Raw genomic sequence first — 12,499 nt, 5'->3', positions numbered from 1 at the left:
GGTCTGTGAACTGCGTGGTTGCGCTAATCGTTGTCCACGCTTGCCGATGTCCATGCTTCTGACTGCCAGGAAAACCGAGGCATGGAAGAAGACAAAGGTCTCTCCTACCCCCAGTGTCTGCTGTGTGTACCCTGGCTGTTTAGATCTGACAGTGTTGGCTGGACATTGCCTATCGAGCTATATTCTTTGTAGATCAGGAGCTACTTAAATCCTTTCTATTGCATTTTTTGATTACTGAGAGAAGGAAGAGTTTTGTTTCTTTTTCCTCTAGATTTCCTCATGATAAATAAGAGCTGCTCTGTGGTTGCTTAACTTACGCCCTCGGGAATCTCCACATAACGCACCTCACGTGAGAGCGTTCTTTTCTGGCAACATAACAGAAACGCATAGGAAGAATCATTCCAGACTAAATATGAGGCCAGTCCGAGCTCCAGCTTCAGATCGCACGTGGCCTTACCATGCCATTCTCAGTACAGTTGATTTAAACTGGACTCAGGTTCTGCAGCTTAAAGATGCTCTGCTGTACCAGCTCCCTGGAATAAACACCTGTGCTGTAAAAACAGGAGATGCACCAGATGGGAGGAAGAAGCCGTGTTCACCCCCTGCCTTTGCCACCCCTTTGTGCTTGGCCCTGGTGTGGTTAGTCGGACTTCCTGGGAACAAGAGTGTTTGGGTTTGTGCTGGCTGCTACTAGGTGGGTAATCAACAATGAATGGAAATGTATAGCTTATAGTCCTAAAAGCCGTGGAATCCTACATTACGGTGCTGGCATCTGCTCAGTTGTTTCTTGCTGTGTCATAACATGGCATCACTTAATGGATAAGTAATACTACTGAAATAACCTAGGGGGGGATCAGTGTGTGTGGGGGAGGGACATCCCAGAGTCTATGGAACTGAATCATAAAGTAATAATAATAATAGACAGTCAAGGGCCCCGCGCTGTGGCCTAGCAACTAAAGTCCTCACCTTGAACGCTCCAGGGTCCCATATGGGCGCCGGTTCTAATCCCGGCAGCTCTGCTTCCCATCCAGCTCCCTGCCTGTGGCCTAGGAAAACAGTTGAGGACGGCCCAAGGCCTTGGGACCCTGCACCCGTGTGGGAGACCTGGAGAAAGTTTCTGGCTCCTGGCTCCAGATCGGTGCAGCACCAGCCATTGCAGTCACTTGGGGAATGAATCATCGGATGGAAGATCTTCCTCTCTGTCTCTCCTCCTCTCTGTATATATGACTTTGTAAAAAAAACAAACAAATCTTTAGAAAAAAAAGAGAGACAGTCAAAAAGAGACAGAAGCTCCTCCCAGTAGAATAGCATTGATCTATTCATGAGGGCAGGCATCATGGCCTAGTCACCTCTCAAAGTTCCCACCTCGTGGTACGGTTACCATGACGATTAATTGCAAAGTGAGTTTTAGAGGTAGGCATCTCTCAGACCACAGCTAGTTGTCATGTGAGAAGAGATGTGTGCAGAAAAGGAGATTCTGAGTTCAAATGAGCAGAGATTTTGGCTGCTGAGGGAGCCACACTCCAGCTGCCCATGGGGTTGTAATCTGTACAAGTGCACGCACCTCCCCTTGTCATTAACTCTTTAACTTACAGGATTTCAAATCTAAGTGAGCTCAGAACACTGGCCATATGGACACTTCTCGCCCAGCAGAGAACACTTTAGGAAACCTGGCTTGGGGCCGATTTCACTGGGAGATTCCAGAATCGACCACGGCTCTCTGAGCTGTTCGCTTCCACACTGCACACGCCTCCTGGGCAGGGTAGGCGTCTAGCCTAAAGCACAAAGCCTGGCACAGCAGTCACTTGGGGAGGGCATCCAGGGCTCCCAGAGGAAAAGGGGAAGAGAATGGCTCTCACTGTTTGTGAATCAGAGCTAGAAACCTAGAAATCACTTGTCTGGGCACTCTCACAGTGAAGCTTCCCCACGGGGATATGGATTGGGCTCAGCTTTGAGTTCCTCATGTGACCCTAGGCAAGTTCCTGAACATTCTGTACCTGTGGTTCCTTTGCCTTTGGTTTGTTGTAAGGATTAGATAAAATGTTGAAGAACTTAACCCAGTGTCTGGCACAAATTACAGTGCTGTCTACAACGCTACAAACTGTCTTTGTCAGTGGTTAAAAAAAGACATCTACAAGGTGAGTTCAAGAATACCAGCTAACTGGGGAGGGCATCATGGCACAGTGGGTCAAGCTGCTGTTGGGTCCTCCCATATCCCATATCAGACTGCCAGTTTGAGTGCTCCTTTCCAGCTTTCTGCTAACACACCCAGTAAGGCAGTGGGAGATAGTTCATGTGCTTGGGTCCCTGCTACCTGTGTTGGAGATGGCAGTGGGCTCCCGGGCTCCAGTGCTCCCGGGCTCCTGGGCTCCCGGCTTCTGATTGACCCAGTCCTGGCTGTTGCAGCTATTTGGAGAGTAAACCATATGAAAAATTTCTCTTTGTTTTTCTTCTGTTTCTGTTGCTCTGTCTTCCAAATTAAAAGTGCATTTTTAAAATAAGAAATTTGAAAAGGAAACAGAAGGCAAAACTTTGGAAGTAGTGCTTAATATGCTGCCTCTCATCCTGGAGGGTTTGGGCTTGTGTCCTGGCTTCGCTCCTCATCCAGTGTCCTGCCAATGCTTATCCTGCATTCAGCGACTGACGACTCAAGGGTGCCTGCCACTCACATAGGCCATCTAGATGGAGTTCCCAGCTCCCAGCTTCAGTCTAGCTCACTGCAGTTGCGGAGCAAACCAGCACAAGGGAAGTCTGTGTGTGTCCGTGTGTATCTCTGACTTTCGCGTTAAACAAAGAGATGGATTTAATAAAATAGAGAAGGACTGGATCTGCATTTCATCTTTATGAACACTGCAATGTTGATACCTTCAGCTTGGAACCGGACAGTCTTTCACATTGGCCCATTTATTTGGGCTGGAGCAGAGGATATGGGAAACTTTTGTGAAGCCATTTGGCTAGTGTCGGCACTGTGGTGTAGTACAACACTGCAATGCTGCCATCCCACACGCACACCATTTCCATTCCCTGATGCTTCACTTCCGGTCTGGCTCCCTGCAATGCGTCTTGGAAAGCAGTGGAAGATGGCCCCGGTCCTCGTGTGCCTGCACCCACGTGCGAGACCTGGAAGACGCTTCTAGCTTTGGAATGGCCCAACCCCGTCTGTTGTAGCCATTTGGGGAATGAACCAGCAGATGGAAGATCTCTCTCTCACTCTCTCGCTCGCTCGCTCTCATTTTGTCTTTCAAATAAATAAAATAAACCCTCTAAAGTGAAAAATTCAATTGGTTCCACTACAGTTTTGGTAGGAAACCACGCACGTTTCATAGAAAGTGTGGTTGGATCCTGAGTGGGCTCTTGGAAAGCAGATTATAAGTGGAGAACATAGTGGACTGAATTTCTCCTGTTTGCTTATTCATTTGTTTTGCAAAAATGGTTCTCTTGTTTCCCAGAACCCTCATCTACCTCATCGCCCAAACTGGAAAACTGAGCAGTGGTAGGTGGATAAATAGTGGGCTGTTATGCATGTAAGTTTATTAAAAAGTTTACTAAATATGTATAGCACAAAATTATAAATAATAGTCTTTATTGTAAATTCCATATAGCAAATTGATTCTCACAAGATAGTCTTGTTATTTTTTGCTGAACCTTTATAACTAAAACCATTGTGTGTGTCAGCTGATAAATGAACGTAGTTTCAATATGAACTGTGGTTATTGTTTCTATCTACAATAACGAATGCGAGGTAAGGAAGACATGCTGCAACCTCACTCACTCATTACTGGTACAAATGACTTGGCTGAATCAGACAATAGATTTTTGGGTGCTAGTAGAATATTCCTATTTTATAATGCCATTCATGATACAATGAGTGTAGACAAGAGATACTTTAAACTTTAATTTGAAACATTCATACTTTCTTTTTTAAAATATTAGCTTTTTAAGTTTTATTTTTATTTATTTGAAAAGAAGAGTAACAGAACAAGAGAGTGAGAGAGATCTTCCATCCTGCAAATGACTGCAATAAATAAGGCTGGACCAGGCCAAAGCTGGGAACCAGGAACCGAGTCTCCCTGTGTGCTTGGGCTATTCTCTGCTATCCCCCGGCTCCTTAGCAGGAAGCTGGATTTGAAGCATGGAGAAGCTAGAGCTCAAGCCAGGCACTCTGCGTTGGGCTGTGGGCATCCCAAGTATCAGCCTTTACCACCTGTGCCTCAGCACCCTCTCCCATGCCAACTTTCTGCATCACTTCCTCATGTCTGGAACAGAAACCAACAAGGAATTACTGCTAGACAAAATAATAATATTACTAAAAACACAAACTATTTCGCTGCCTATTTCTGTCCCTAAAATTTTATTGGAACACAATTTCATTAGTTTACCTCTCTTGGGTTTGGCTGCCTTTTAACTTGTTTTTGATTGTTAATAATCATAAACACGTATTTTTAGGGTTCAAAATAATGCATCAAAATGCATATATACAATGTGTAATGATCAATTTGGAGTAATTCAAGCAGTCTGCCACTGCAAACATGTATCATTTCTTTGTGATGAGAACATTAGAAGTTCTCTCCTGGCTATTTTGAAATATGCAATGCACTATTCAAGTCACCCTGCTGTAAAACAGAAAGCCGGAACTTGCTCCTCTACCCAACTGTAACACAGTGCCCATTGCCTCCCCCTTCCCTGTAACCTCTCGTCCCTGCCCTACCCTCAAGTCACCTGTGCTACTTTCCTTGTCCCTGAGCGAGGCTGTCCTATGGCAAGGGGACTTGGTGCGCAGAGCCGATCATTACACACACATGGACTACTGACTCATGGTCAATAGCCAAACTTAACAGCGAAAAACTTTTCAAGACTGAAAGTCACACAGGCGTTAAGGAGGGATGTGATTCATGTGGAGGTCAATCAGTGAACAGTGTTTATCTAGCAGGCTACCAATAATTAAGCAGCATACGCATGAAAGGAACTAGGAAAAACAGCTCTCTTTGATCTATGACCAAAGCTTGAGGATCAGGAGTTCCTACACCCATGTTTTCCCCTTCCAACTCCCTCAGGATCTCTGCCCTAAGCTCCTAGACCTTTCTAGCAGGATTACAGCTGGTTACAGATTCACACCACCTGGGCGGGCAAGGTTCCCCATTGTCCTCTCCTAATCGTCCTGAGCTCCGATGCCCATGTTACAACTGCCCCAGGACCTTTGCCCTACCTTCCCAGAGCTTTCTCACCAGGATACACTGGTTACAGTTTCACACTGGCAAGGTTTCCCATCCTCCTATAAACTGCTGTCTTCCTACACATGAAATCAACCATTCTGGAGTCCAGGAGTGAGTGAGGTCGTGTGGTATCTGTGCCCAGTAATGTCTTCTGCAGTTCATCATGCTATCATAAATAACAGAATTTCAACTTTTTTTAAAGGCTGAATAGCATTCCAGTGTATGTGGGGATCGCCTTTTCTTTCTATTTATCTATCGGTGAATACCTGGCCCGATTCCACTTGACTGTGGTGAGTGGTCTAAGGAACAGAGGAGTGCAGCTCTCTCTGACAGCCAGGTCTCACTCCCGGGAGGTGCACAGCCCACAGTGGAGTGGCTGCTCCAAAGAGTAGCTCTCTTTGCCATTTCTTAAGGGATGCTAAACAGGTTTCTGTCAACCATTTTGGCAACTTTTATGCAGTGCACACATCCTCTGAAAAATGCAAATTTAGAAACAGGCGTTATGGCACATCATTTTAACCTGTGGTGTCCACAACTCCTTTGGAGGGCTATAATCACATCCTCCCTCTCCCTCCATCTCAACTTCCTGCTAATGCCCACGCCATTGAGTTCCTGACAATATGTGGAAGACCCATGTGGAGTTCCTGGCTCTTGACTTTGTTTTGGCCTATTCATGTCTGTTACGGGCATTTGGGTGGTGAACTGTTGAATATCTGAAAGGCAGAGTTATATAGAAAGAGGGACAGACAAATCTTCCATCTGCTGGTTCACTCCCAAAATGACCTCAGTGGTGGGGGCTGGGCCAAGTTTAAACCAGGAACCAGGAAGCCAGCTCAATGGCTCAACTGGCTGATCCTCCACCTCCAAGTGCTAGCATCCCATATGGGCCCCATTTCATGTCCTGGCTGCTGCACTTTTCATTCAGCTCTCTGCTTGTGACCTGAGAAAGCAGTAGAGAGAGGCCCAAAGCCTTGGGACCCTGCACCCATGTGGGAGACACGGTGGAGGCTCCTGGCTTCGGACGGGATCAGTTCTGGCCATTGCACCCATTTGGGGATCAAGCATTTTTCTCTCTCATAATAATAAACACATTTTAAAAATAGGAGCCAGGAGTTTCATTGTTTCTCCCACCTGGGTCCAGGGGCGAAGCTCTGGGGCTAGACTCTGCTTTCCTAGGCATCTGAATCACCTGGGATTCTTACAAGAGGCAAAACTTGAATCAGTAGTTTTCAGAGTCCTGAGGCTGCATTTCCTTTTTTCTATATTTATTCTTATGTATTTGTCAAATTTTAAATTATTTTCGGCAGATTTAAGATGGTATAAGACTGGATTTCTACCAAGCTCCTGGGTGAGTCAGATGCTTTACCTCAGACTTGTAGCCAGGCCTCACTGGTACCAACTACTCTTTCAACACTGCAGGTATAACCACAGAACTCCCCGTGACAAGTGCTCTATGGCTCCCCAGACTGCAGAGGCAACTTCACACCTGTATGCTTTGTTAATAATTGATACACTTACTAAACATAAAATAAAGCGACAAATTACATGCAAATGGATAACAGTTAACATTCAAGGTCCACATACTGGGATGGTGTGGTAGTAATACAGGCCAATCCTCCACCTGTAGTCTCAGCATCCCAGATGGGTGCCAGATCATGTCCAGCTGCTCTACTTCAGATTCAGCTCCCTGGAAAAGACCTAGGGAAGCAATGGAGGATGGCAAGTCTTTGAGTCCTGTACCCATGTGGGAGACTTGGAGGAAGCTTCTGGCTCCCGGCTTTGGATCATCTCAGCTCTGGCCATTATGGACCAACAGATAGAAGATCTGTGTGTGTGTGTGTGTGTGTGTGTGTGTGTGTGTGTGTGTGTGTGTGTCTAGCTCTGCCTTAAAAGTAAAAATAAGTCTGTAAAACAACAAAAAAGTAACAAAAGATCCACATCCAATATATGTCTCTACTTTGTCAATTAGATTTTATTTAAACTTATATGTGTTTGAGTGTATGTGTGTATGTGTGTGTGTGCGTGCATGTGCAGAGTATCTGTGCCACTGCCCAAATCCCTCTGCTGCCTCCCCTATCTGCCTGGCAAACACCTGCTCCAAGGCACAGCTTGGTGCAGCCTCTGCCCGAGTTCCTTCCGGCCATCCCTGATGAGCAGTGAGCATCTGCCCCCTCCAGGGTTCCTGCCGCCCCCATCAGCACATCCATCTCACAACACTTTGCCGTGTTTATTTGTTCATAAGACTTTCTCCTTCATTACATTTAGTTTAGTGACATTCCCACAGTGGTATTCTGTTCCCAGCTCAAATGTTACTGCCTTGGGGATTCCCATGAAGTCCCTCTGTTACCCGATCCTGCCTGGCTGTTTCAGGGCACAGTTTACAACCTCTGGTGATCCTATTTTCACATATATTGTTTTGCATGTATTTATTGATTTGACAAAGACACAGAGAGATTCTACCAGCTGGTTCAGTGCCCAAATGCCTGCAATAGCGAGGGCTGGGCCAGCCCTAAGTCAGGGGTCAGGAACTCAACTCAGGATCACTTCTTGAGCCATCCCCGGTTGCCTCCTAGGGTCCACCTTAGCAGGAAGCTGGAATGAGGAGCCAGAGCCATGTATGGAACTCAAGCCCTCCAATGTGGGACACAATTACCCTAACCAGTAAGTTAAGTGGTCAGATGCTTCGCCCTGATTCTCTTACTTCAGTTTTTAGTGATCTAATACTCCTGAGGGCATTTGATTAAAAACTATACACTAAAATCAGATAATCATTAAAAGTAACATACACATGTCTTTAATGTTTATTTTATTTTTTTCTGTTAGATACCAAGTATTTCTATGAGGCCAGAAATAAACACATATTCCTTCACCTGTGTTTTAACATAGGTGATCAGCCTGCATAAGAGATTACAGATTGGAGTCCAGCTGCCCGTCTCGTGCAGCCATCCTATCTGCTAAGCATCCTTTACTATTTCTGATTGAGTGGAGCCTTAGCCTGAGGATTAATTCTTTTTCCTTATCTCTTAAAATTGGGCCCTGCCCACGCCTAATTTAATAGCATCATTTAAAAGTAACCCACCATTATCAAATCTTCCAAAGCATGTAATTTAGCTGTTGTTTTCCAAAAGCGAAAGTTTTGTTTGCAATGGATAAATTGCAAAGATAGCAGTGAGCCTACCACCCTCACTGGTGCTCCCGATTAGTCTTATCTGTACTACGGAGGCACATTCGTCGAAAGAAACCACCGTCTGCATGTTGTTGTTAGTTGCATTCTAGATCCTGTGTTGGATCCTGTCATCTTTCTGACCCGGGATCCAATCCAGAGCGCCTCTTTGCATTCACTCATTTTGTTCCCTCAGATTCCTTGGCTGTGTCGTAATTTCTGAGTCTTTCCTTCCTTTCCATACCCTTGTCAGTCTTGAGAAATACAGACCAGATATCCTGCAGAATATCTCCCTGTGTAGTGTGCCTGATGCTTTCAGGGAGCACCAAACAGCAGGGGAGTGCCCTGCGGAGGCACATAATATCCACTTGTGTCACTTCAATAGCAACCTTCGTGCAGTTTAATTTTACCAAATGAACGCTCATCCTCTTAGCACTCACTTTACCATTTTTCAGACTACTCCATTAAATACTGCCATCACAACTATAAATGGAAGTCACATGCACAGGATTGGCAGCAAGCATGCCTGGCTGACGGCTGCCAGTATGGATCTCCCCTGCAGAGCAGTTAGGGGGCGCAGTCATGGGTTGACAGGGCATGGGTCCCTGGGTTCTGTGTTAGAACAGGAAGCACTGGCTACTCAAACACTATACATTCGCAGTAGCCGTTTTCACTGAACCCCGAGAGCTTCCATCTGTCTTCTGTAGCCAACGCAGGTGGGAGCTGACATTCCACTGTGCTTGACCCTAGTCCATGTCCCTCCCTCCCGCAGCCTCCGCCCCGCAGTGCTCAGGGTGCAGTGGAAGCTCATCACAGTGCTGCTGAATGACGCAACAGAGCAACCTTTAGGTGTGAAAATTAGGGAGCAGCTGGGAGACAGAGACCACAGCAGTTGTTCGCTGAGCATAAATGCATTGGCTAGGTAATGAAAACGGCCAAAAGGCAGCACGCAGTAATGAAGGAGGTGTTGGTCCCCCTGCCTCCCTGTAGGGCTGAGGCAACAAAAGGCAGAGGTTGAAACTGTGAAAGCGCAGAAGTCGAGAGGAAGAACTTCATAGAACTGAAACAAGACTTTTAAACAATGCCCCCCCACCCAACTTCACAGCCCGTGGTGCCAGGTACCTTCCGTACCTGTCAAACATGCTACACACAGAGCCTGGCAGCAGCTATGGGAGGGGACGCAGCTAGCAGGACAAAGCAGCATCACCAGGGTGCCACCCGCAGGTGCATCTGCACTCCCACATAGGTCAAGCCTTGCCAGGAGCCAACGTCAAATCAGTAATGTGGTTTGTGGAGATCCAGTCCCAGAATCACATGGCAGAGTACAGAAAAATGGGTCTGGAAGTCAAAGACAAGAGCTTAGTGGTCAAAGCCGCTGTTAATGCAAGAGTTCACCACCTCAGTAGTCCCTTTCTACCCACACTGTTGTAGGGCCTCAGTCTGCATCTCTTCTGATCCCTTGGAAATACCCCAGATGTGTCTCGCTATAATACAGTGCCTTTGGGATTCAATTTCCAACTTCCCTCTTGTCCCCAGAAGAAGGACCAGGGCTCTTGATCCTGCCCATGGAACTCAGCTCACTCCACCTATTGCAATAATGTTCCTCCTTACTGATTCTCTTCTCAACGGTGCCCATTCTCATAGTTATTTGGACTAAAACATCATGTAATTAAGCAGATTCTTCTTTCAATTTCATACAGGCTCTGTCCTCCTAAGGTCACTGACAGATCTCAGTTGTCTTTCTGGGTCAGGGATAAATTCAAATGTGAGTTATTCCAAGTTTAAGAGTTAGTTGATTTCTGACTAATGGTCTCAAATGAAACAGTTAAGTTGGACTATTCCTATGCAGCCCAGTCCTGCAAGGTCATTCTAACTATAAACCTATAGACTTTAGTTTTGATAATAAGGTAAAATACAAGTTGATGCATTTATAAGGCATTAAAATGGGAAATCAAGCATTCAATATGCATGGCTCGGTAGCCTAGTAATTAAAGTTTCCACCTTGCACATGCTGGGATCCCAAATGGGCACCAGTTCTAATCCTGGCTGCTCCACTTCCCAGCCAGCTTTCTGCTTGAGACCTGGGGAAAACAGTCAAAGATGACCCAAAGCCTTGGGACCCTGCATCGTGTGGGAGACCCAAAAGAAGCTCTGGGCTCCTGGCTTCAGATCAGCTCAGCTCCAGCTGTTGCAGTCAGTTGGAGAGAATCATCATATGGAAGACTTTCCTCTCTGTCTCTCCTCCTCTTTGTATATCTGACTTTCCAATAAAAAAGTGTATATTTTATAACTATGTAGCTACATGCTATATAATTTTTTTGTGAAGTTTAGTAGGTTTATTCTAAAGTATGTGTGAAAATATTAAGGACCTGGAATAGCAAAAATATTGAAAAGGAGGAAGCAGGAGAAATCATGATAACTGATTTCAAGAACTTTCTAGAGAGCTACAGTAATCAAGACAGCTTGATGTTGGTGTAGGGACAGTCATATAAATCAGTGGGGCAAACAAGAAATCTACAAATCAGTCCACCCTAACATGGTGCCGAGGCAATCAAATGAGAAAAAGAAATCTTTCCAACAAATTATTTTAGAAAAACTAAATGACTACATGCAAAAGTTGAACTTGATCCCTTTCTTTTTTTTTTAATTTTTTAATATAATTTTTAATTAATTAATTTTGTTAATTTATGATACAGTTCCGTAGGCTCTGAGATTTCCCTTCCCCTCTCTCCAAATCCCCTCTGCCCCATTTTCCCCTATATTGTTACAATAGTATACTCCTTCATAAACAGTCCTAAGTCTATCATTCTGCTATTTAAGTGTATCCTCACATTGTAGGTATGGACAATGGCAGACAGTCCAGCATCCTATTGTCAACATATGTTTAACAATTTCATTGGGAGTCCATCTTTGATCTGTAAGTAGAGATGCACACTACATTGTACCCTCACATCTGGATATGATCATCTGTTTTATGCAGTTATTACATATCCCCTTAAATGAAAAGCCATAAACAAAATAATAGAAGCCACAAAAAATAGAAAATTTACAATGTCATGAAGTTAAATAACAGGCTACCGAATGACCAATATGTTGCGGAAGAAATGAAAAAGAAAATCAGAACCTTCTGGAAGAAAACAGTGCTACTAGATGACCTATGTGTCACTGAAGAAGTAAGGAAAAACAAACTTTTGAAGAAATGAAAATAAAAAATTATCAAAACCCATGAGTTGTAGCAAAAATAGTATTGAAAGGGACATTTATAATATCAGATACTTACAAAAATAAATGATCTAATAATTCATCTCAAAGACTTATTTAAAAAGGAAAAAAATGAACAGGAAGCAAGAAATGATAAAAATCATAGCAAAAAGAAATGGAATTGAAATTAAAAACTGCAAATTGCAACAAGAAAGAGCCTTTTTTTAAAAAAGGAGATGCACAAAACAAACTTTTAGCCAGACTAGCAAAGAAAAGCAAGAGAAAAAGCAAGTAAAATTAGAGATGGAAAAGAAAACATCACAAGGAAACTGGTCGGATGATCTCTTCTTGCTGAATGGCTCCTACAGTCATTCTGTGGTGTGAACGTAGCAAAATACTTAAAAATCATAAAATGAAGCTTCAAAGCAGCTGTAAGAAAAAAATCTGCAGCTTCACCTTAATGTGATGTTATCCAACTCAGTTCCTGAAGTGGTCAAATCATCCTCATCTAGTCCATAAACATTTTCATTGAGCTTATTCTGAAGTATTTGAAAGTTTAGAAACAATCATGCCAATGGAGGGTCATCGAAGACTTTTAAGGTGGTTCAGCTATTTGTAAGACACTACTATGGTGGATATTCACCTCATTACACATTTCTGTTCAAAGTCACAGAGTATTAGCAACCCCAAGAGCAGGCCCAGGGTAGGTTGTGGAGGTAACAGTGTGTTGGTGCAGGTACACTGATGATGTCAAACATACACGCTGGTGTGTGATTTTGATAGAGGGTGAGGCAAAGGGCATATGGCAAGAATTCTGCACCTTCCACACAATTATACCATAACTCTAAAGCTACTTGAAAATATAAAATCTGTTAAAAACATATAGGTTTTTAAAAACAGCATCATTGAAATTAATAGTCCA

This window comes from Ochotona princeps, chromosome 5, assembly GCF_030435755.1.
Source record: "Ochotona princeps isolate mOchPri1 chromosome 5, mOchPri1.hap1, whole genome shotgun sequence".
NCBI classification, from domain to species: Eukaryota; Metazoa; Chordata; class Mammalia; order Lagomorpha; family Ochotonidae; genus Ochotona; species Ochotona princeps.
This window is presented reverse-complemented; position numbering follows the sequence as displayed.